Below are 23,192 nucleotides of genomic sequence, written 5' to 3'. Positions count from 1 at the left end.
AACCTTATAAAGTGCTTCTACCAAAACCCCATATCTAACATTATATTTAATGGTCAAAGACTGAAAGCTGTCCCCTATGACTGGAACAAGACAAGAATGCCTACTCTTGTAATTTTTATTCAAAATTGTACTGAAGGTTCTAGTCAAGGCAATTAGGCAGGAAAAACAAATAAAAGACATCTAGATTGGAAAGGAAAAAGTAAAACTCTATTCACAGAAGACATGATCTTAGATATAGAAGGTCCTAAGATATCTACAAAAAAACAATTAGAGCTAATAAATGAGTTCAGCAAAGTGGCAGGGTACAAAATCAATATACAAAAATCAATTCTATTTCTATACACTAGCAATGAATAATCTGAAAATTAAATTAAGAAAAAAAATTTCATTTACGACAGCATCGAAAAGAATAAAAAGACTTACACAGTGCAAGACTTACACACTGAAACCTATAAAACACTGTTGAAAGAAATTAAACTTAAAGCTACCTCATGTTTATGCGAAAATAGCAACAGTCTCCAAATCGATCTACAGATCAAAGTCGCAACTGCCTTTTCGACAGAAATTAACAAGCTGATCTTAAAATTCATATGGAAATGCAAGCAACCATGAATACCCAAAACCATCTCAGTGTTGGAAGAATCGTATTTCCCAATTTCAAAACTTACCACCAAGCTACAGTAATAAAGACTGTGTGGTACTGGCTTTATCAATGGGATAGAACTGCGAGTTCAGAAATAAATCCTTGTATTGATGGTCAACTGATTTTCTACAAGGATGCCAAGATCATTCAATGGGGAAAGAATATTCTTTTCAACAAACAGTTCTTGGACAACTGAGTATCTACATGCAAAAGAATGAAGTTGGACGCCTACCTTACACCACATACAGAAATTAGCAAAAAATGGATCATAAAACTAGCGTGATAACTAGAAAACTTTTAGAAGAAAACAAAGGGATAAATCTTTGCAACACTGGATCAGGCAATGGTGTCTCAGATATGACACCAAAAATACTAGCAACCAAAGCGGGGCAAAAATAGATGAATAAAGCTTCGTTAAAATTAAAAACTTTTGTGCTACAAAGGAGGACACTATCAAGAAAGCAAAGAGACAACCCACGGAATGAAGAAAATATTTGCAAATCATACATCTCATCAGGGTCTAACATCTAGAATGTATAAAGAACTCATAGCTCAACAGTTAAAAAAAACACCTCATTATGAAATGAGCTAAGGATTTAAAGAGATATTTGTCCAAAGAAAATATAAAAGAGCCAATAAGCTCAACATCATTAGAGAAATCAAAAAAAACAATGGGGGACTCCACTGGTGGCGCAGTGGTTAAGAATTCGCCTGCCAATGCAGGTGACACGGGTTCAATCCCTGGTCCTGGAAGATCCCACATACCTTGGAGCAACTAAGCCTGTGTGCCATAACTACTGAGCCTGCGCTCTAGAGCCCACGAGCCACAACTACTGAAGCCCACGTGCTCTAGGGCCCGTGCTCTGCAACAAAGAGAAGCCACTGCAGTGAGAAGCCCAAGCACCACAACAAAGATCAAAAAGATAATTAAAAAGTACTGATGAGGATATGGAAAAACTCAAACCCTCATACATTGCTGGTGGGAATGTAAAATGGTGCAGCTGCTTTGGAAAACAGTTTGGCAGTTTCTCAAAAAGTTAAACACTGAGATACTACACATGATCCACAAACTCACTCCAGGTATATACCTAAGAAAACTGAAAACATATTTCCATACAAAAACTTCTATATGAATGTTCTTAACAGTGTTTGTTATTCATAATAGTCAAAAGTAGAAACAACCCAAATACCCATCATCTTAATGGATAAAGAAAATGTAACATGTCCATATAATGGAATATTATTCAGCCAGAAAAAGGAATGATGTACTGATTCATGGTACAACATGGATGGATCTTGAAAATACTATGCTAAGTGAAAGAAGCCAAACTTGAAAGATCACATATTACATCATTCCATACGTGAAATATACAGGGTAGGCAAATCCACAGAGACCAAAAGTAAATTAGTGGTTGCTAGGCAATGGGGGAACTGCAGATGGGAGTGATGTTTAATGGGTAGGGGTTTTCTTTTTGGTGTGATGAAAATGTTCTGGAACTAGGTAGTGGTGATGGTTTCAGAATTTTGTGAGCACACTAAAACCACTGAATTGTACATTTTAAAATGGTGGACATATTATACATGAATTTTATCTAAAATGTCATACTCTAAGCACCTCCACTTCAAGAAGTCAGAAAAAGAACAGTAAATAAAACCCAAAGAAAGCAATAGGGAAAAAAGAAAAAAACTAATGCCATATAAAAGTATGAGAGTGGGGTAAGAAATTCAAAGCCAAAAGTTCATCTTTAAAACAATTAATAAACCTGACAAAGAAAAAGCACAAATTACCAATGTCAAGCATGTCAGTAATTCTACCACCAACAAAATGAAACAGCAATCTACTGAATGGAAGAAAATACCTGCAAGTCACATATGTGATAAGAGGTTAATATTCAAAATATATAGAAAATTTATACAACTCAATAGCAAAATAATAATAATAATAATTAAATGAAAAAATAAGCAGAGGATCTGAATACACATCTTCCAAAGAAGATATACAGATGGCCAAGCAGTATATAAAAAGATGCTCTACATGCTACTAATCATCAGGGATATGCAAATCAACACCACAATGAGATTATCACCTTACACTTGTTAGAATGGTTATTATCAAAAAGACAAAAAGTAATGAGTGTTGGTGAGGACGTGGAGAAAAGGGAACCCTTGTGCACTGTCGGTGAGAATTTAAATTGGTGTAGCCACTACAGGAAACAGTATGGCGGTTCCTCAACAAATTAAATCTAGAATTATCATATGATCCAGCAATTCTATTTCTGGGTATTTATCTGAAGAAAACGAAAACACTAACTTGAAAAGATATATGCACCCCCATGTTCACAGTGGCATTATTTACAAGAGCCAAGAAATGTAAACAACCTACGTGTGTTTACGGACAGACGAATGGGTAAGTAAAATGTGGGGGGGGTGTGTATACAAAGAATATTATTCAGCTGTAAAAGAAAAGTGAATCTTGCCATTTGTGACAGCATGTACGGAGGGCATTATGCTAAGTGAGATAAGTCAAAGAAAGACAAATACTATATGATCTCACTTACATGTGGAATCTAAAAATGAAAAAAAAAAAGTTACCACCAAGCTCGCAGATACAGAGATAGATTGGTGGTCGTCAGAGGTGGGGTGGGGGGAAGTGGGGAGTGAGTGAAGAAACTCAAAAGGTATAAACTTCCAGTTATAAAATAAATAAGTCAAAGGGATGTAATGTACAGCATGGTGACTACAGTTAATGGTACTGTACTGGGGGCTTCCCTGGTGATGCAGTGGTTGAGAACCCGCCTGCCAATGCAAGGGACACAGGTTGGAGTCCCGGTCCGGGAAGATCCCACATGGTGCGGAGCAACAAAGCCTGTGTGCCACAACTACTGAGACTGTGCTCTGAAGCCCGTGAGTCACAACTACTGAGCCCACGTGCTGCAACTGCTGAAGTGCACCTGGAGCTGGCGCTCCACAGCAAGAGAGGCCACCGCAATGAGAATCCGCGCATGACAACAAAGAGTAGCCCCCGCTCTCCACAACTGGAGAAAGCCCATGTGCAGCAACGAAGACACAACACAGCCAAAGATAAATAAAATAAATATTTTTTAAAATTCAATGTTAAAAAAATATATATATATACTGGGCTTCCCCGGTGGCACAGTGGTTGAGAGTCCGCCTGCCAATGCAGGGGACACGGGTTTGTGCCCCAGTCCGGGAAGAGCCCACATGCCGCGGAGCAGCTAAGCCCATGAGCCATGGCCACTGAGCCTGCGCTTCCGGAGCCTGTGCTCCGCAACGGGAGAGGCCACAACAGGGAGAGGCCCGCATACCGCAAAAAAAAAAAAAAAAAAAGGAAAAACAAATCAATAAAATTGTCCCTGAAAAAGACCTAATGGCAGATATGCTAGACAAAGAATTTAAAACAATGGTCTTAAAGATACTCAAAGAACTAAAGGAAGATGTAAAGTCAAGAAGACAATGTGTGAAATGGAACAATGGAAATGTCAATAAAGAAATAGAAAACCTAGGGAATTCCCTGGCAGTACAGTGGTTAAGACTCCACCCTTTCACTGCCAATGGCCCAGGTTCAATCCCTGGTCAGGGAACTAAGATCTCACAAGCTACACAGTGCAGCCAAAAAAAAAAGACAGCCTAAAAAAAAAAAAGAAATTCTGAAGCTGAAAAATGCAGTAACTGAAATGAAAATTTCACTAAAGGGATTCAAAAGAATATTTGAGCAGGCAGAAGAATTAGTGATCCTGAAGATGGGACAATGAAAATTATAAAGGCTGATGATCAGAAAGAAAAAAAGATTTAAGATATGTGAACAGAACCTCAGGGACCTGTGGGACACCATAAGTAGACTAACAAATGCATCATGGGAAGCCCAAGAGAAGGAGTGGGGTGGTGGGGAGGGAAGTGGAGAGAATATTTATAGAAATAATGGTTGGAAACTTCTGAGATTTGATTTAAATGAATATAAATACTGAAGGTCAAAATACTCCAAGTGAGGTGAACTGAGAGACTCACATCAAGACACATTATATGGGCTTCCCTGGCGGCGCAGTGGTTGAGAGTCCGCCTGCCAATGCAGGGGACACGGGTTCGTGCCCTGGTCCAGGAAGATCCCACATACCGCGGAGCGGCTGCACCCGTGAGCCATTGCCACCGAGCCTGCGCGTCCAGAGCCTGCTGCTCCGCAACGGGAGAGGCCACAACAGTGAGAGGCCTGCGTTTCGCAAAAAAAAAGACGCATTATAATCAAATTTTTAAGAGACAAAGACAAAGAGAACCTTGAAAGGAGCAGAGAGAAGCAAATCATCACTTACAAGGATCCTCAGTAAGATTATCAACAGATTTCTTATCGAAAGGTTTTGATGCCAGAAAACTGAGGGCTGATACAGTCAAACTACTAAAAGAAAAAAACTGTTAACTGAGAATCCTGTATCCAGCATAACTGTCCTTCAAAAGTGAGGGAAAAATCAAGACAGCTCCAGAAACAAAAGCTGAGGGAGCTCAGGACCACCAACCTGTCCTGCAAGAAATACTCAAGGGAGTCTTGAAAGGTGAAATGAAAAGACACTGGACAGGAACCTGATGCTGCATGGAGGAAAAAAGATCTCAATAAAGGTAAATACACGGGCCAATTATAAAACCTAGTTTGATTGTAACATGGTTTGTAGCTGTATCCTTTTTCTACATGATTTAGGCTATAAGGCATATAGGAAAAAAACAACACAATGACAAATGTCAATCTTCTCCTTATCAGCAATTAAATGATGTAAATGGATTAAACCAGGGATCCCCAACCCCCGGACTACAGACCAGTACCAGTCCGTGGCCTGTTAGGAACTGGGCCACAGAGCAGGAGGTGAGCGGGGGGGCAAGCAAGCGAAGCTTCATCTGTATTTACAGCCGCTGATTCTGCTTTATGGTGAGTCATACAATTATTTAATTATATGTTACAATGTAATAATAATAGAAATGAAGTTCACAATAAACGTAATGCACTTGAATCATCCCGAAACCATCCCTGCCCCGTCCGTGGAAAAATCGTCTTCCACAAAACCAGTCCCTGGTGCCAAAAAGGTTGGGGACCACTGGATTAAACTCTCCAATCAAAAGACAGATATGCAGAATGGATAAAAACATATGACCCATATATGTCCTGTCTACAAGAGACTCAAGATCCAAAGAGACAAACAGAATGAAAGTGAAAGGACATAAAAAGATATTCCATGCAAACAGTAACCAAAGGAGAGCAGTGGTGGCTATACTAATGTCAGACGAAATAGACTATGTCAAAAAAGGTTAAAACAGACAAAAAAGGACATTATATGTTAATAAAAGACTCAATATAGCTAGATGATATATATACTACTTATAAACATTTATGCACCTAATGACAGACCATCAAAACATATGAAGCAAAAACTAAGACTTGAAGGGAGAAATAGATGGTTCTACACTAATAGCTGGAGATTTAAATATCCCACTCACAATAATGAACAGAACCACCAGACAGAAGACATTTAAATAAGCAAATACAAGACCTCAGCAACAAAATAAACCAACTAGATCTAAGAAACCTATATGGAACATTCTACCCAACAACAAATACACATTCCCAAGTGCATATGGGACATTTTCCATATGTTAGGCCACAAATTAAGTCTCAATAGATTTTAAAAGATATCATACAAAGTATCTTCTCTGACAACAACAGGATGGAGTTAGAAATAATAACGAAAGTAAAACTGAAAAATTCACAAAACCGTGGAAACTGAATTAACATACTTTTAAACAACCAATGGATCAAAGAAGAAATGAGAACGGAAATCAGAAAACATTTAGAGACAAATGAGAAAAACACAACATACAAAAACTTAAGGGATGCAGCAAAAGTGAAGGAAATTTATATCTATAAAAGATCATATTAAAAACAAGAAAAAACTCAAATCAACAACCTAACTTTACAACTTAAGGAACTAAAAAAAAGAACAAACTAAACCAAAGCTAGGAGAAGGAAGAAAATAATAAAGATTAGAGCAGAAATAAACAACATAGAAAACAGAACAACAACACAGAAAAGTCAATAAAATCATAAGTTGGTTTTTTGAAAAGATCAACAGAAATGAAATTTTATCTAGATGGACTAAGAAAACCTGGAGAGAAGACTCAAATTTCTAAATCAATAATGAAGGTGGGGACGTTACTACCTATTCCACAGAAATAAAAGAATTAAAAGAGTACTGTGAACAACTATATACCCCAAAATTTGATAACCTAGATGCAGCGGACAAACTCCTAGAAACATAACTTACAAAGACTAAATCACAAACAAATAGACAATCTGAATCTATGTATTACTAGTAAGGAGATTGAATCAGTAATCAAGACTCTCCCAACAAAGAAAACTTCTGGACCTGATGGTTTCACTGGTGAATTCTATCAAACATTTAAACAATAATTAATACCAACTCTTCTCAAACTTTTCCAAAAAACTGAAGAGGAGGGAACACTTCCCAATTCATTCTATGAAACCAGCATAATCCTGATACCATAAAAAGACACTACTAGAAAACTACAGACCAATACCCTTTATGAACACTGATGTAAAAATCCCCAACAAAATACTAGCAAACAGAATTCAACAGCACACTAAAAGAATTATACACCATGACCAAGTTGGATTTATTCCTGGAGAGCCAAGGATGGTTCAACATACAAAAATAAAAACACACACACAAAAAAGACAAAACAAAAAGCCAGTGTAATACACCACATCAACAAAATGAAGGGAAAAAAACCACATGATCAACTCAGTTGATGCAGAAAAGCATTTGTCAAAATTCAACACTTTTTCATGATCACTCAACAAAATAGGAATAGAAGGAAATTACCTCCACATAATAAATGCCATATATGTAAAACCCACAGAAAACATCATATTCAATGGTGAAAGACTGAAAGCTTTTCTCTAAGATCAGGAACAAGGCAAAGATGCCTGCTTTCACATTTCTTTCAACACAGTACTGGAAGTTCCACCCAGAGCAATTAATTAGGCAAGAAAAATAAATAAAAGGCATCCAAGTTGGAAAGGAAGAAGTAAAATTATCTCTGAGGAGAATACACTCTTATATGCAGAAAATCCTAGACTCCACAAAAATACTGTTAGAACTAATAAATGAATTCAGCAAAGCAACAGATAAGAAGCCAACACACAAAAACCAGTTGCAATTATATACACAAATAACGAACAATCTGAAAAGGAAATTACAAAAACAATTCCATTTATAATAGCATCAGAAAGAGTAAAATACTTAGGAATTAACTTAGCCAAGAAGATAAAAGACTTGTACAATGAAAACTACAAAACACTGCTGTAAGAAATTAAAGATGACATAAGTAAATGTAAACACATCCCATGTTCATGAACTGGAAGTCTTAATATCGTTAAATTGTCAATACTACCCAAAGTGATCTAAAGATTCAGTGCAATCCCTATCAAAACCCCAATAACGTTTTTTTGCAGAAACAGAAAAATCCATCCTAAAATTCATATGGAATCTCAAGTGACCCGAACAGCCAAAACAATCTTGACGAAGAACAACAAAACACAAGGACTCACGTTTCCTGGTTTTAAAACTTACTACAAAGCTACACTAATCAAAACAGTATAGTATTAGCATAAAGACAGACATATAGAGCAATGGAATAGAAGGCCTGGAAATAAAACCTTGCATATATGGTCAAATGATTTTTAACAGGAATGCCAAGATTATTCAATGGGGGAAAGTACAGTCTTTCCAACAACTGGTGCTTGGAGAACTGGATATCCACCTTCAAAAGAATGAAGTTAGACCCTCACCCAACACCATTTTACTCTAAGTGGATCAACGACCAAAATATAAAACCTAAAACAATAAAACTCTTGGAGGAAAACACAGGACAAAACCTTCATGGCACTGGGTTTAGCAATGATTTCTTGACTATGACTCCACAGGCACAAATAACAAAAGAAAAAACAATCAGATTTCATGAAAATGTAAAAACTTTGTACATCAAGAGACACAGAGTAACAAGTCAACCCACAGAACTGGAGAAAATATTTGCAAATCATACATCTAATAAGGAATTAATATCCAGAACATATAGAGAACTCCTAAAACTCAACAAGAAACCAAACCGCCCAATTTAAAAGTGGACAAAGGGCTTGTAACGGACACTTCTACAAAGAAGATACAGAAATGGCCAATAAGCACATGAAAAGATGCTAAACATCACTAATCGCTAGAGAAATGAAAATCAATACTATAAGATAACACCTGGGCTTCCCTGGTGGCACAGTGGTTGAGAGTCCACCTGCCGATGCAGGGGACACGGGTTCGTGCCCCGGTCCGGGAGGATCCCACAAGCCGCGGAGCGGCTGGGCCCATGAGCCATGGCCGCTGAGCCTGCGCGTCCAGAGCCTGTGCTCCGCAACGGGAGAGGCCACAACAGTGAGAGGCCCGCGTACCACAAAAAACAACAACAACAACAAAAAAAGGTAACACCTCACCCATTAGGATGGCCACATTAAAAAAAAAAGCAAACAAGTGTTGGTGAGGGTGTGGAGAAACTGCAACCCTTGTGCACTACTGGTAGGGATGTAAAACAGTATAGCCTCTGTGGAAAACAGTATGGCAATTCCTCAAAAAATTAAAAATAGAATTACCATGTGATCCAGCAATAACACCTCTTGATATATACCCAAAAGAGTTGAAAGCAGGATCTCAAAAAAAATATTTGTACATCCATGTTCATTCACAGCAGCGTTGTTCACAATAGATAAAATGTGGAAGCAACCCAAGTATCCATCGATAAATGAATGAATAAGCAAAATGTGGTACATATGTACAATGGAGTACGTTATTCAGCCTGAAAAAGGAAGAAATTCTGCTAAATACTAGAACATGGATAAACCTTGAGGACATTACCCTGAGTGAAGTAAGTCACAAAAAACAAACACTGTATGATTCCACTTACCTGAGGTAGTCAAAACCATAAAGACAGAAAATATAATGGGGGTTGCCAAGGACTGGGGGGAGGGAAGAATGGGGAGTTATTGCTTAATAGGTATACAGTTTCCTTTTTACAAGATGAAGAGAGTTAGGCAGATGGATGGTGGTGACTTTTGCACAACTATGTGAATATATCTAATACCACTGAACTGTACACTTAACAATGGTGAAGATGGTAAATTTTATTTTGCCACAATAAAAAAGAAAAAACGCTTAGATGTTATCAATACTGAATGTGGGAGCAGACTTTATTTGAAATTTTTTTTTTTTGGCCACACCACACAGCAGGCAGGGATCTTAGTTCCCCAACCAGGGATTGAACCCACACCCCCTGCAGTGGAAGCGCAGAGTCTTAACCACTGGACCACCAGGAAGTCCCAGTAGTTCAACTTTTAAAAATACATGACCCCAGGGCTTCCCTGGTGGCACAGTGGTTAAGAACCTGCCTGCCAATGCAGGAAACACAGGTTCACGCCCTGGTCCGGGAAGATCTCACATGCTGCGGAGCAACTAAGCCCGTGCACCACAACTACTGAACCTGCACTCTAGAGTCCGTGAGCCACAACTACTGAGCCCATGTGCCGCAACTACTTAAGTCCATGCACCTAGAGCCCATGCTCCACAACGAGAAGCCACCGCAATGAGAAGCCCGTGCACCGCAACGAAGAGTAGCCCCCACTCGCCGCCAACTAGAGAAAGCCTGCGCACAGCAACAAAGACCCAATGCGACCAAAAACAAATAATAAATTAATTAAAAAGAAAACAAAACATGACCCCAGGAATGCTCTCATGACTGCATTCTTCATATACACACACCATCATAATCACTGCCACCATTTAGTAAGTGCAGTTATAGGCATTATTCTAGGTACTCAATACACGTATCTTAAGCTTCACAAAAATCCTATAAATGGGTACTATTACTATGCCTGTGTTACAGAAATTTAATCTCTATGGTTAGAGCAAATCAGTAACACAGCCACCATTTGTTCTCAAGTAACCTGCATCCAGAGCCTGCACTTTACTTTGTGTAGGTTTATCATGAAATGGGCAAATTTAATATGCTTTTTCAAAACTATACTTTAACCTCCCCACTTCAGAATACGTGTTTACATTTATACCACCATATAGTGGGTTAACAAACATTCTGGAAGAACCAAGAATGGCTCTATTAGATGGAGCAAGATCAAACAGACAATGGAACACGTTAGGCAGAAGAATGTGAAAAAGTTTTCAGAGGTGATAACCAAGCCAATCTTGAAAAAGGGTAGGATTTTTTTTCTAGGTAGAGAATACTCAATTAAGTATTCTGCTTAACAATTCTTCTATGTACCAGAATAGCATTCCCTCCATGATTTCACCTAACTCAGTGATTTTAATTATATACTAATATATAAATCTCAAGAAACGCACCAGACAGTATAAAGGAAAAGAACCCTGGGGCACAGTTCTAGAGACCTTTTTTGGGTTGACAGCAGATCATATATGCTACATGTATTCTTTTAACTGAAGAAAATATTTTATAATATGAACAAAAACAAAATTAAGTTAGCTTTATACCCTGATTGACTGAAATTTTGAAGTGTGACAATAATTAAGGTCTGCAAAGATATGGAGAAAAGCTCTCATGAAATCCTGACTGGATTGTAAATTGATAAATTCACTTTGAAAAAGAAGTCAGCAACTTAAAGTTTAAAGATAGTATACCTAATTACCCTGCAATTCACATCTAGGCACATATGCTAAAGAAATTCTTGTTACATGCACACAAGGAGATATAAACAAGGATGTTCACCAAAATACTGTTTACAACAGCAGAAAACTGGAAGAGACCTAAACATCTACCAGCAGAGGATCAGGTAAATAATGTATATATTTATGTAAAATACTAATACACAGCAATTCAAATGCACTGGTTTGACTTAAATATTGATATGGACACAGTGTAAATGTAATGATACACTGGGGGTGGGTAGCATATACCAGAAAGACAATATATGTTATACTATTTATGTAAACCTTTAAAGCAGGGGTCCCCAACCCCCAGGCCTCGGGCCAGTACCAGTCTGCGGCCTGTTAGGAACCGGGCCACACAGCAGGAGATGAGCAGCAGGCAGGCGAGTAAGCTGCTGCTCCCCATCGCTCACATTACCGCCTGAACCACCTCCCCTGACCCCATCCGAGGAAAAACTGTCTTCCACAAAACGGGTCCCTGGTGCCAAAAAGGTTGGGGACCGCTGATTTAAAGCACGACATTTAGATAGAGGTATAAGGGGTCTTCTTAGGTGCTGGTAACATTCTGTTTCTTAATTTGAGCTATGGTTACATGGGTGTTTCTTTGTGATAATTCACCCCATTGTATACTTGTGTACTTTCCTGAATGTATGTTCTATTTACATAAAAAATTAAAACACACAAAGCAATGTTTATGGACAAATACGTAAAAGTATAAAGGAAATACACCAACTTTAGGAGAGTTGTTATCTCTAGAAGAGAGAGTAGGGGGACTTCCCTGGTGGTCCAGTGGTTAAGCACCCGTCTTCCAAAGCAGGGGACGGGGGTTGGATCCCTGTTCGGGGAACCAGGATCCCACATGCCACGGGGCAACTAGGCCCGTGAACTCTAGAGCCCGCGTGCCCCAACTAGAGGGCCTGCATGCTGCAACTACTGAGCCCACGCACTCCGGACCCTACATGCCACAACTAGGGAGAAGCATGCACACCGCAACAAAGAGCCCTTGCACTGCAACAAAAGATCCCACACGTTGCAACTAAAGACCCGACTCAGCCAAATAAATAAATAAATATTTTTTTAAAAAGATGGCGCTGGCCTCAAGGAGACTAGGGGAAACAGACAAACACAACAAACACAAAGTTTTATTTGATGTTTCATGTTGCCTCAAAAAGTTTCAAACATGTCAAAATCTTAACACTTGTTAAAGATGGGTGGTAGATACACAGAGATAATTGATTTTCTACTCGTTTCTCTATTTTGAAATATTTAACAGTAAAAAATTCTCTACAAAAGCAAAACAAGTACATTTAAATCCCACCATTCAGAGATAACTGCTGTTTTTAAAATGTTGACAGATCTACTGAGGTATAATTGACTTAATAAACCGCACATATTTAAAGTGCAAATTTTGATGTTTCAGTATGTTACTTCCATGGAAGCACCACCACAATCAAGATAATGAATATATCCATCATCCCCAAGTTTCCTCATGCCCCTTTGTAATCCCTCCCCTTCCCCGTCCCTGTGCCCCTTTCCCCAGCAAACTACGGATCTGCTTTCTGTCACTACAGACTAGTTTGTATTTTCTAGAATCCTATGTAAATGGAATTTTAAGTATATTCTCTTTTTTGTCAGGCTTCTTTCACTGAGTATAATTATCCTGAGATTCATCTATGCTGTGGCACACAATGATAAATAATATTCTTTTGTATGGACATGCCACCATTTGTTTATCCATTTCCCAACTGATGGACATTGGGGTTGTGTCCACTTTGTTGGCTATCACAAATAAAGAGGTTATGAACGTTTGTGTACAAGTCTGTCTATGGATATATGCTTTCATTTCTGTTGAGTGTGACTAGTACTGCCTAAAACTGTCAAGGTCGTCAAAAACAAGGAAAGTGAGAAACTGTCACAGTCTAGAAGAGCCTAAACAGACATGGGACTAAATATAATATGGGATCTTGGTACAGAAAAAGGACATTAGGCAAAAAATAAGAAAATCAAAATTAAATATGCACTATAGTGTCAACACTGTTTCATTAGTTGTGACAAATGTGACAGAAATTCACCATACTAATGTCAGATGTTAACAACAGGGGAAACTGGATGGGAATATATACAAGAACTCTTTGCACTACTTTTTAATTTTTCTATAAATCAAAAACTATTCTAAAACAAAATTTTCTTTAAAAAATCTATGAGTAGAACTGCTGGGTCGTATGGTAGGTAAGTGTTTAACTTTTTAGGAATCTACCAAACTGTTTTCCAAACAGTTGTACCATTTTGCATTCCCCCCAGCAGTTTATGAAAGTTCCAGATCTTCCACATTCATGTCATTCTCGGCATGGTCAGTCTTCTTAATTTCAGACATTCTAAAAGGTGTGTACATCATTAATATTTTAATATAAAAAATTTTGGTGTACATTTTGCCAAGATATGTGTGTACACGCACATGCATATTTTTTTCAAACAAGATCAGCACGATCAGATTTCCTGGTTCCTATTGGAAAATGGGCAGCTGCCTAAATCCAAATCTCTCCATATATCCTCCAAAAACCACATGGATCAACAAAAGTGAATAAAACCACTCACAGACTGAAACTACAGAACATTTAGAAAACAGAATACCATAAACTTAAATTTGCATGTAAGAGGGACTCAAATTTCCAAAACTCAACAGTATGTATATCCAGCTCTGGAGCCCACATTAGAAAAGACCATCAGGCAGCAGCAACTAAACAGAAAACGACACACACAAAAATCATTTACAGTAGCATTAGACAGACACCTACCCAGACCTAGAGATGAACCTAAAAAAGGACGTCCAAGATGTCTATAAAACATTGAGAAAAAGTAAAGACCTGATAAATGAAAGGATACACCAACTTTATGAATTCAAAGATTTGTCATCAACATACCAATTTTCTACAAATTTATTCATAGATTCAATGAAATCTCAATCAAAATTCCAGCAGGGTTTGGGAGTGGGGGTTGGGGGGGGTGGAACGACGTGATACTGACAAGCTAAATCTATGACCATGTGGAAATGCAAAAATCCAAGAGGAACCAAGAATCATGAAGGACAAAGCCAGAGGACTTCACTACCAAATATCAAAATCTACTATAAAGTTGTAGTAACTAAGACAAGGACAGATAAACAGCTCAATGGAAGAAAACCGATATGCACATACAACATATATACTTGATTTATGAGAAAGGTGACAGCAGTGCAATGAAAAGGGATTTTTTTTTTCAACATAGTACTGGGTCAACTGGCTATCTATACAGAAAAAAATGAATCTTGACCTTCCACCATGTACAAAATTAATCCCAGATGGGTTGGAAATCTAAGAGTGAAAGGTAAAACAATAAGTTTTTAAAACGAGACACAAAATATCTTCATGACTTTGGAATAGGGAAACATTTCTTAAACAGGACACAGAGCATTAACCATATTTGAAAAGTCGATAAACTGGACATCATTAAAACTTAAATTATGTTATTCAAAATATACCAATTAAAAGCATAAAGAGGGCTTCCCTGGTGGCGCAGTGGTTGAGAGTCCGCCTGCCGATGCAGGGGACACGGGTTCGTGCCCTGGTCCGGGAGGACCCCACATGCCACGGAGCGGCTGGGCCCGTGAGCCATGGCCGCTGAGCCTGCGCGTTCGGAGCCAGTGCTCTGCAACGGGAGAGGCCACAGCAGTGAGAGGCCCACATACCGCAAAAAAAAAAAAGTATAAAGACAAGCTACAGGTTGGGAGAAAACATTTTTATTCTATATATCAAAGAACTCATATGCAGAATATATAAACAGTAAACAGGAAACAGCAACAAGTAAACAGGAAAAAGGCAGGTAACCATAAAGAAATATTAGGGTAAGACCTGAAAAGGCACTTCAGGAAAGCGGATATCCAAAGGTCAACAGACATATGAAAAGGTGTTCAACTTCATGAGTCATCAGGGAAATGAAAATTAAAACCGCAATAGAGATGCCATTACATACTCACCAAAATGACCAGTGAAAAAGACAATACCAATTGTTAGTGAGGATGTGGAACTAACCCAAACCATCTGACATTGTCACAAGTGTAAACCGGTGCACTTGCTGTGAAAAACTGGCAGCATCTATTAATGCTGAAATCACACATACCCTATAAGCCAACACTCTCCTAGGAGTACACCCAAAAGAAATAAGTTCACCAAAAGACATGCTCCATAGCAGCACTATTCATAATGGCCCCAAATGTCTATTAACAGTAGAATGAATAAGCCAGAATGAATATTCATACAACAGAATACAGTATAGCAATGGGAACAAATGATCCACAACTACTGGCTGTGATATGGATGAATTTCACAGCTGATGAGTACATATTTATGATTCTATTTATGTAAGTTCAAAACCAGGCAGATCTAATGTATGCATCTAAAAGTCAGCATGGTGGTTTACCCTTCACTAGTTAAGAGACTGCAGAGTTTCTGGGGGTTTCTGGTCTATTGCCTCTATATATGAGTGGATATATACAAGATGGGTTTGGTATGTGGAAATTCATTGAATTTGCATATTTATCATAGTAAAAGTATCATACATACTTTTCTGTATGTATGTTATACTTGGATTTAACTGCTAAAGCCATATATTAAGGTTCTACAAAATATTTATTTTGTGGGAAACAAGACTTCCCGAGAGTAATTTCAACTGTCGCCTGTTAGCTGGGGCTGAATATAGTAAAATTATTATTGTTTGTTTTTTGGCTGCATGAGATCTTTGTCGCTGCACACGGGCTTTCCCTACTTGCGGCAAGCGGGGGCCACTCTTCGCTGCAGCGCGTGGGCCCCTCACCACGGCGGCCTCTCCCGTTGCAGAGCACAGGCTCCAGGCGTGCGGGCTTCAGCAGTTGTGGCACACGGGCCCAGTAGTTGTGGTGCACGGGTTCTAGAGCTCAGGCTCAGTAGTTGTGGCACACGGGCTCAGTCACGCTGCGGCATGTGGGATCCTCCTGGACCAGGGCTCAAACCCGCGTCCCCCGCACCGGCCGGCAGATTCCCAACCACTGTGCCACCAGGGAAGTCCCTGAATACAGTAAAATTTATTTCAGAATAGCTTTTCAGACAATTTACTGATGATACTCCAGAATAAAAAAGGAAACCATCTCAGTCAGAAATTCAATACATCTGTACAATTATACACTTCTTTGGTCCTAAATTGAAAGTCAGCAGTTCATCTAGATCTGGGTGCCAGTTACATGCTTGTGTTCAGCTGGAGACGGTGTGAGCTCTTCACTTATGATATGTACTTTTCTGTATGTGTATTACACTTAAATAAAAAAATCTTAATCAGTGTTTCAGTCCCACACCTTACTGTGAACTACTTTGACTAATCTTTCCCTTTTCTCAGGGAGTTAACATGAAACTTTTTCCTCCAGTCACTGCCTCCAGCCCATCCAGTAGTTAAGATGTGCCTTAACCTCATCTTACCAATTTTCACACTTTACAGACACTAAATAAATACTCAGTTCATTTATGCTTTAATCACATGTCCATTTACAGCCCATTTCCCTCCTTCCTCAGAGTTTAATATTGATAGATTATGGTTTAAGGGACCAGGGAGTGGGGAAAGGGCCCTCTAGGTAGCAGACACCCCTCTCATGACGAGTTGCTTGTGTAAGGGATCCGGCTCTAGCCTACCCTTCCAGCCCCATCCCAACTCCTACCACCCCATACACAACAACAAGGGCCATCTTGGTGGGATGCTAGCCCAAAAGCTCAGGCCTTCTGCAATTTCTCCTGAACCACAGAAAGTCACAACTTCCCTGTGTGTCAACTGGTGGGAATCAGACAGCTCCAGCCACCCTCCACCCTCCTCCCTCCCTGCCCCACATCTTCTCTCAATTTCTCTTTCATCTCTACTCAGTCAAGGACAGAGAGCAAGTCTGCTGCCTAACAATGGGCTCAACCTTGCCTTCCTTCTTGGAAGCCCCCTCAACCTATACAAATGCTTCTCTTGGAAGACACTTCCAAACTCGCTTGGCTTGACAGCGGAAGCAGCATTGCGCCCCACTGTGCTCCACTAAGAGGGGAGGGAATCACTTCAAATGCTGCCCTCCCTAAGCAGTCTTCTTACACAGACCAGGGAAAGGCTGAGATGATGTTTGTGGTAGTAGGGACAGCTCTGTGACCTCTTCGTATCTGGGAAGCCAGTGAGGTGTACCTGGCTCCAACTCTTGGGGACTGTCATTGTACCACAGGTCATTTAGCAACACCTCTTCAATTTCAGCTTTGGACCCCAATGCTAATTCTGAAGCGACAGTAAAAAAAAAAAAAAAATCTACTCAACATCCAGTTACAATGAAATGGCTTTCTCTTCAAGGCACGTTTCAAATGCTACTTCATCCAAAAGTGTTTCCTAGTTCCCTAACCAGTACAGTCTCTCCTTCCTTTGACCCTGCCACAGCACTTTCCCAATAATACCTTATCAACTGAGCGTGTAGTTCTGATACTACTCTCACTGCATACTATATGTAATGAAATTTTGTCACAGCTAACACACAGCCTTGCAAATGACAGTGCAAACATTTGCTCAAATGAAAAAAATAAATGGTACATAACTATTGCAAAGTTAGGTATACCTACACGAAACAAGGTGTGCAATTAAAATTAAATTTGCCTACGCAAAATTCAAACAGCAATGTGAAACACTGTGCCAACATACACCATTTTTAACAAGTTGTTTTTATTATAAAACATGTTTGGGGACTGCCCTGGTGGCGCAGTGGTTAAGAATCTGCCTGCCAATGCAGGGGACACGGATTTGAGCCCTGGTCCGGGAAGATCCCACATGCCGTGGAGCAACTAAGCCCATGAGCCACAACTACTGAAGCCCATGCACCTACAACCTGTGCTCCGCAACAACAGAAACCACCGCAATGAGAAGGCCACGCACCACAATGAAGAGTAGCCCCCGCTTGCCACAACTAGAGAGAAAGCCCACGTGCAGCAACAAGGACCCAATGCAGCCAAAAAATATAAATTAATTAATTTATTTATTTTTTAAAAACCCATGTTTGTCACAGAAGAACCAGTAGGGGAAAGCACACAGAAAACAAATTACCCATTACACCTTCACTGCTACATTTATGTCTTGTCATTCCAGTCTTTTTCTATACATATATACATACCTGAGACCATACTGTTTTGCACTTTGCTTTTTCACTTCAGGTACTGTGATTATCTATATCATTAAGTAGTCTTCTACAAACATCATATCAATAACTGCAAAGCATTCCACTGCATGGTTACTTCAGCTTTTGTTGTCATCAAATTGTCCCTAGTTATAATACTGTGATAACCAATCTTGTTCTTAGGTTTGTTTTTGTTTTTGTTTTTTTTGCAGTACGCAGGCCTCTCCCTGTTGTGGTCTCTTCCGTTGCGGAGCACAGGCTCCAAACGCGCAGGCTCAGGGGCCATGGCTCACAGGCCCAGCCGCTCCGCGGCATGTGGGATCTTCCCGGACCGGGGCACGAACCCGCGTCCCCAGCATCAGCAGGCAGACTCTCAACCACTGCGCCACCAGGGAAGCCCTTGTTCTTAGGTTTTTATCATTCTGATTATCTCCTTAGGTAATAGGATTACTTCTGACCAGAAGCTGCAAGTTCACGTTGAAGTTCCTCATGGAAAATACATGCCCAAGTTTACTTGCTCATTAACCACAAGGTGGGTTTTCCTGCTGGGGAAACCTGGGAAAGCTGCTCTCTGCTCTAGGCCAGGCAGCCCTGCCTCACCACTCAAGACCAAGAGCCCACAGCCCTGCACCAACATCTCAGGTGGGGACAAGGAGAGAGCTGACCATACCGTCGGGGCTAGATATGTGCGAAGGACAGCCCAGAACACCTTGACCAGAACCTCTCCTACAATCCTTTGAGGTCCCTTCAAACTGCAGTACTGCTTTCCTTATTGAGCCCCCCAGGAGGACTCTGTGAGGCATTTGGGGAGGTACCATTCTGCCCTACAGCTGGAAAAACTATCTACTTTATCTCACTGCCCAAGGGCAACCTTACAAGCCAGGTTTCCCTATTTCTTCAAGGTACTCTTCTTGAACCCGTGCCCTGAGAAGACCCTGAAGAGGCCAAGAAGTCTGTACCTTGTAGTCTGGCCAGTCAGTGACCTGGGCAGAGTGGGATGGTAACACTTTCACCAGCACCTGGCATCTTGCCAGCGAGGCCACCTGGCGCCCTGGCCAACTGCAAACATACACTCCTCAAAGCTCCTGTCTCACTGACCAGGAGCCTTCCCCTCACACAAGTCAACAACCTAGCATTAGCTGAAAAATACTTTGCTATAAACCATAAAAGTTCCAGCATGTCTGAAGCAACCCAGTGAAATTTAAGTCATTGTTGAGTGTCATTCTTATTGGAATATAACTCATGCAACTTTCTGAAAAGGAAAAAACAACGCATACATAGCAAGCAGGTTCTCTGAATTTTTAACTCAGCATAAGCTAGAGAATAAGGGTTAGCTCACAGCTGACTCCAAATAACAGAAAACATCACATGTATACTCTTTTGGAAGTTAGAAGAGACAAGACCCACCGATGTCTCCCAGCCCCCATGCTCTTCTCTCATTTCCCTTCCAGCACAATTTAATAAATATAAATTCCATGCGGCCATCTCCTTCCTAATGGACTTCTCCCTTAAACATTTAGCTACTTTATGTTCACATGCTCCTACATCTTTGTGGGAATTATTTCCAAGGCCAAGTTAAAAATAAATCAAAGAATTTGTAACTAAAAAACAGCAATTACCAGTCCTTGTTCTGAGAATCTGTGTTTTACCAAATATTTTCAAGGTCCGTTTACAAAATTAAAAACACGTTCACTTTCATCTAAAATAATTCAAACAAAAAATATTCCATCAACATTCCTATAATATGTGCAACTCCCACAAAAAGATTATGAAACACTGTTAGGACACCCAAGCCTCCTTGTGAAGAATCATCTTCAGGAGATGCTCCCCTCTCCCCAACTATTCTGTGGAATATACTAAATATCATAAAAATCAAATGCTTGTTGACTTGCACTCATTTTGAAAGAAATTAAAACACTGAAGAGCTGCACCATCCCATACAGTAGCCACTAGTCACATGTGGCTACTGAGCACTTGAAATGAAGCTAATTCAAATTGAGCTGTGCTGTAAATGTAAAATATACACTGGATTTTGAAGTCTTACTACTAATGAAAGAATATCTCATTAAAAGTTTTTTATGTTGATTACATGTTGACACGATATTTTGACTATGCTGGGTTAGATCAAGTATTACACTTTTTTAAACTTTCCTAATGCAGCTATTAGAAAATCTATCTTAACATATGTGACTCTACTGTAATTGTATATATAAATAGCCCTGTCACTTTGACCTTTTTCACCTAATCGTCTTGTGAATCATAAAAAAGATTTCTGTATTATAATCGAAGGAAGTCTTCACCCCAAAGGGGACCCAATCCACAAGGCAAACTACAAAAGGGGTAAGTGTTGTCAGAGATTCAAGGTCATTCTTCATAGGCGTCACCAGGAAGCTGCCTAGAAACAGCTGTGTACACATGCCTAGCACATCCAAGTTTTCAAATCTAAGTCACCTGGCAAATGATCATGGATTCCTCGATTTACAGGTGTAGTGCAGACTCTACTGAAATCCAGAGAATTATCCAATATGGCATTTATCCTTCGAAAGATATTGGCATTGCTACACGTGGAGAGCGCAGGTGCTTCCTGATTGTCCCAGCAATCTTTTATCCTTCCTGCGTCTTCCTCCTAGATGCAGAAAAAAGATGTTTAGATTTTCTACTCTCCCTTTTTCTTTTTTTTTTTTTTTTTTTTTTTTGCGGTACGCAGGCCTCTCACTGTTGTGGCCTCTCCCGTTGCGGAGCACAGGCTCCGGACGCGCAGGCTCAGCGGCCATGGCTCATGGGCCCAGCCGCTCCGCGGCATGTGGGATCTTCCCGGACCGGGGCACGAACCCGTGTCCCATGCATCGGCAGGTAGACTCTCAACCACTGCGCCACCAGGGAAGTCCTCTACTCTCCCTTTTAATAGAGACTTCACACCTCCTTTCTTCTAATCCAACACCACAAGTTAAAGTTAACAAGGACTTGGGTTTCTTGCCTATATATTAAAATACTTCACTCTAAGCAAGGCACCCTGAGAGAACCATAAGAGGGAGAAACAATGAAATGTAAGATGCTGCCTCAAGAACCTTCTAACATAATGGGACATGTATAGGAAGTAGAATGGCATGGTAGCAGCAACATGAGCTTTAAGAACCAGACACACCTGGTTCAAATCTTGAATTTATCTACACAATAGATTATTTGGCAATAAAAAAGAATGAAGTACTGATACAAACTACAACACAAGTAAACCTCAAAAACATTATGTGAAAGAAACCAGTCACACAGGACCACAGATTATATGAGCCCAATTATATGAAACATCCAGAATAGGCAAATCTAAAGTAGATTAGTTGGGGCTTCCCTGGTGGTGCAATGGTTAAGAATCGCCTGCCAATGCAGGGGACACGGGTTCCAGTCCTGGTCCAGGAAGATCCCACGTGCTGCGGAGCAACTAAGCCCGTGTGCCACAACTACTGAGCCTGCGCTCTAAAGCCCACAAACCACAACCACTGAGCCTGCGTGCTGCAACTACTGAAGCCTGTGCACCTAGAGCCCGTGCTCCACAGCAAGAGAAGCCACCACAATGAGAAGCCTGTGCACCGCAACGAAGAGTAGCCCCCACTCGCCGCAACTGGAGAAAGCCCGCACGCAGCAACAAAGACCCAACACAGCCAAAACTAAAATAAAATAAATTTATAAAAAAAAAATAAAGTTGATTAGCTGCCTTCAACTGGGGATGTGGGGAGCAGGTTAGAAGGTCGTGTCTAATAGGTACAAAATTTCTTTTTGAGATTATGAAAATATTCTAAAATTAGACTACGGTGATGGTTACAAAACTGTAAATATATGTATGGAAAGATGGTGTATATGCTTTGGAGTACAAATACTAAGTTTACCACTTAAGTATCTTCTTTGAGCCTTGGTTGCCTTAGGTACAAAATGGAGTACCACCTACTTTACAGTTGAAAGGTGAACTTTACGGTTATGCAAATTATATCTCAATACAGTTGTTTAAAAAGTTTGGTTCTGCCATTTACTGGCAGTTATTAATGTCTGTGCCACAGTTTCCCCATTTGTGAAATGGCAGAAGAGTACCTACCAACCTTCTGATGAGATGTTTACAGCACTTAGGATGGTGCTGGCATATGGTAGCTACCATTTTTACATCTGAAGATATAATCACAGGAAAAGACATGGTCAGGACCAAGAGTGGTACAAACACCACCCAAAGGGAATTGTTTAAATAAGTTATACAATTCCACACGATCATTAAAAGTACTTACAACTCAGGTAAGACATTACTGAATGAGAAAAGCACTCCCAGATACATAAACATGCACTGAACCCCCACCCAAGTGATTCTTTTGGTATTCTCTGTCTTAGCAAATAACACCACCATCCTCCAGGTGCCCTAGACAGAAATCTAGGTACCATTCTTCACTTTTCAATCTCCCTCACTCACCACATCCCATGCCTGACATTTAAGCAATGAGATACTGGCTGACAGACTGAATCTTCTAAGGGGAGCCTGACTCATCAGTTATATCATTCCCAATTACCTTGGGGCGGGGGGAAACAGACCAAG

At 40.0% G+C, this 23,192-nt stretch overlaps 1 protein-coding gene across 9 annotated transcripts in view; it reads right to left on the bottom strand.

Annotated features, from left to right (window-relative positions):
* CPEB1 (cytoplasmic polyadenylation element binding protein 1) overlaps window positions 1-23,192 on the bottom strand; it is a 101,453-nt gene that overhangs the window by 63,395 nt on the left and 14,866 nt on the right. For all 9 annotated transcript variants that reach the window (XM_049705791.1, XM_049705793.1, XM_049705794.1 and 6 more), the window contains exon 2: window positions 21,074-21,248. The gene's annotated coding sequence lies outside the window, so the exon portion shown is untranslated. The remainder of the gene's footprint in view (window positions 1-21,073; window positions 21,249-23,192) is intronic.

This window comes from Orcinus orca, chromosome 2 (genome assembly GCF_937001465.1).
Source record: "Orcinus orca chromosome 2, mOrcOrc1.1, whole genome shotgun sequence".
Lineage (NCBI taxonomy): Eukaryota > Metazoa > Chordata > Mammalia > Artiodactyla > Delphinidae > Orcinus > Orcinus orca.
The sequence above is the reverse complement of the archived record's forward strand: the minus strand, read 5'-3'. Positions and strand labels throughout refer to the sequence as shown.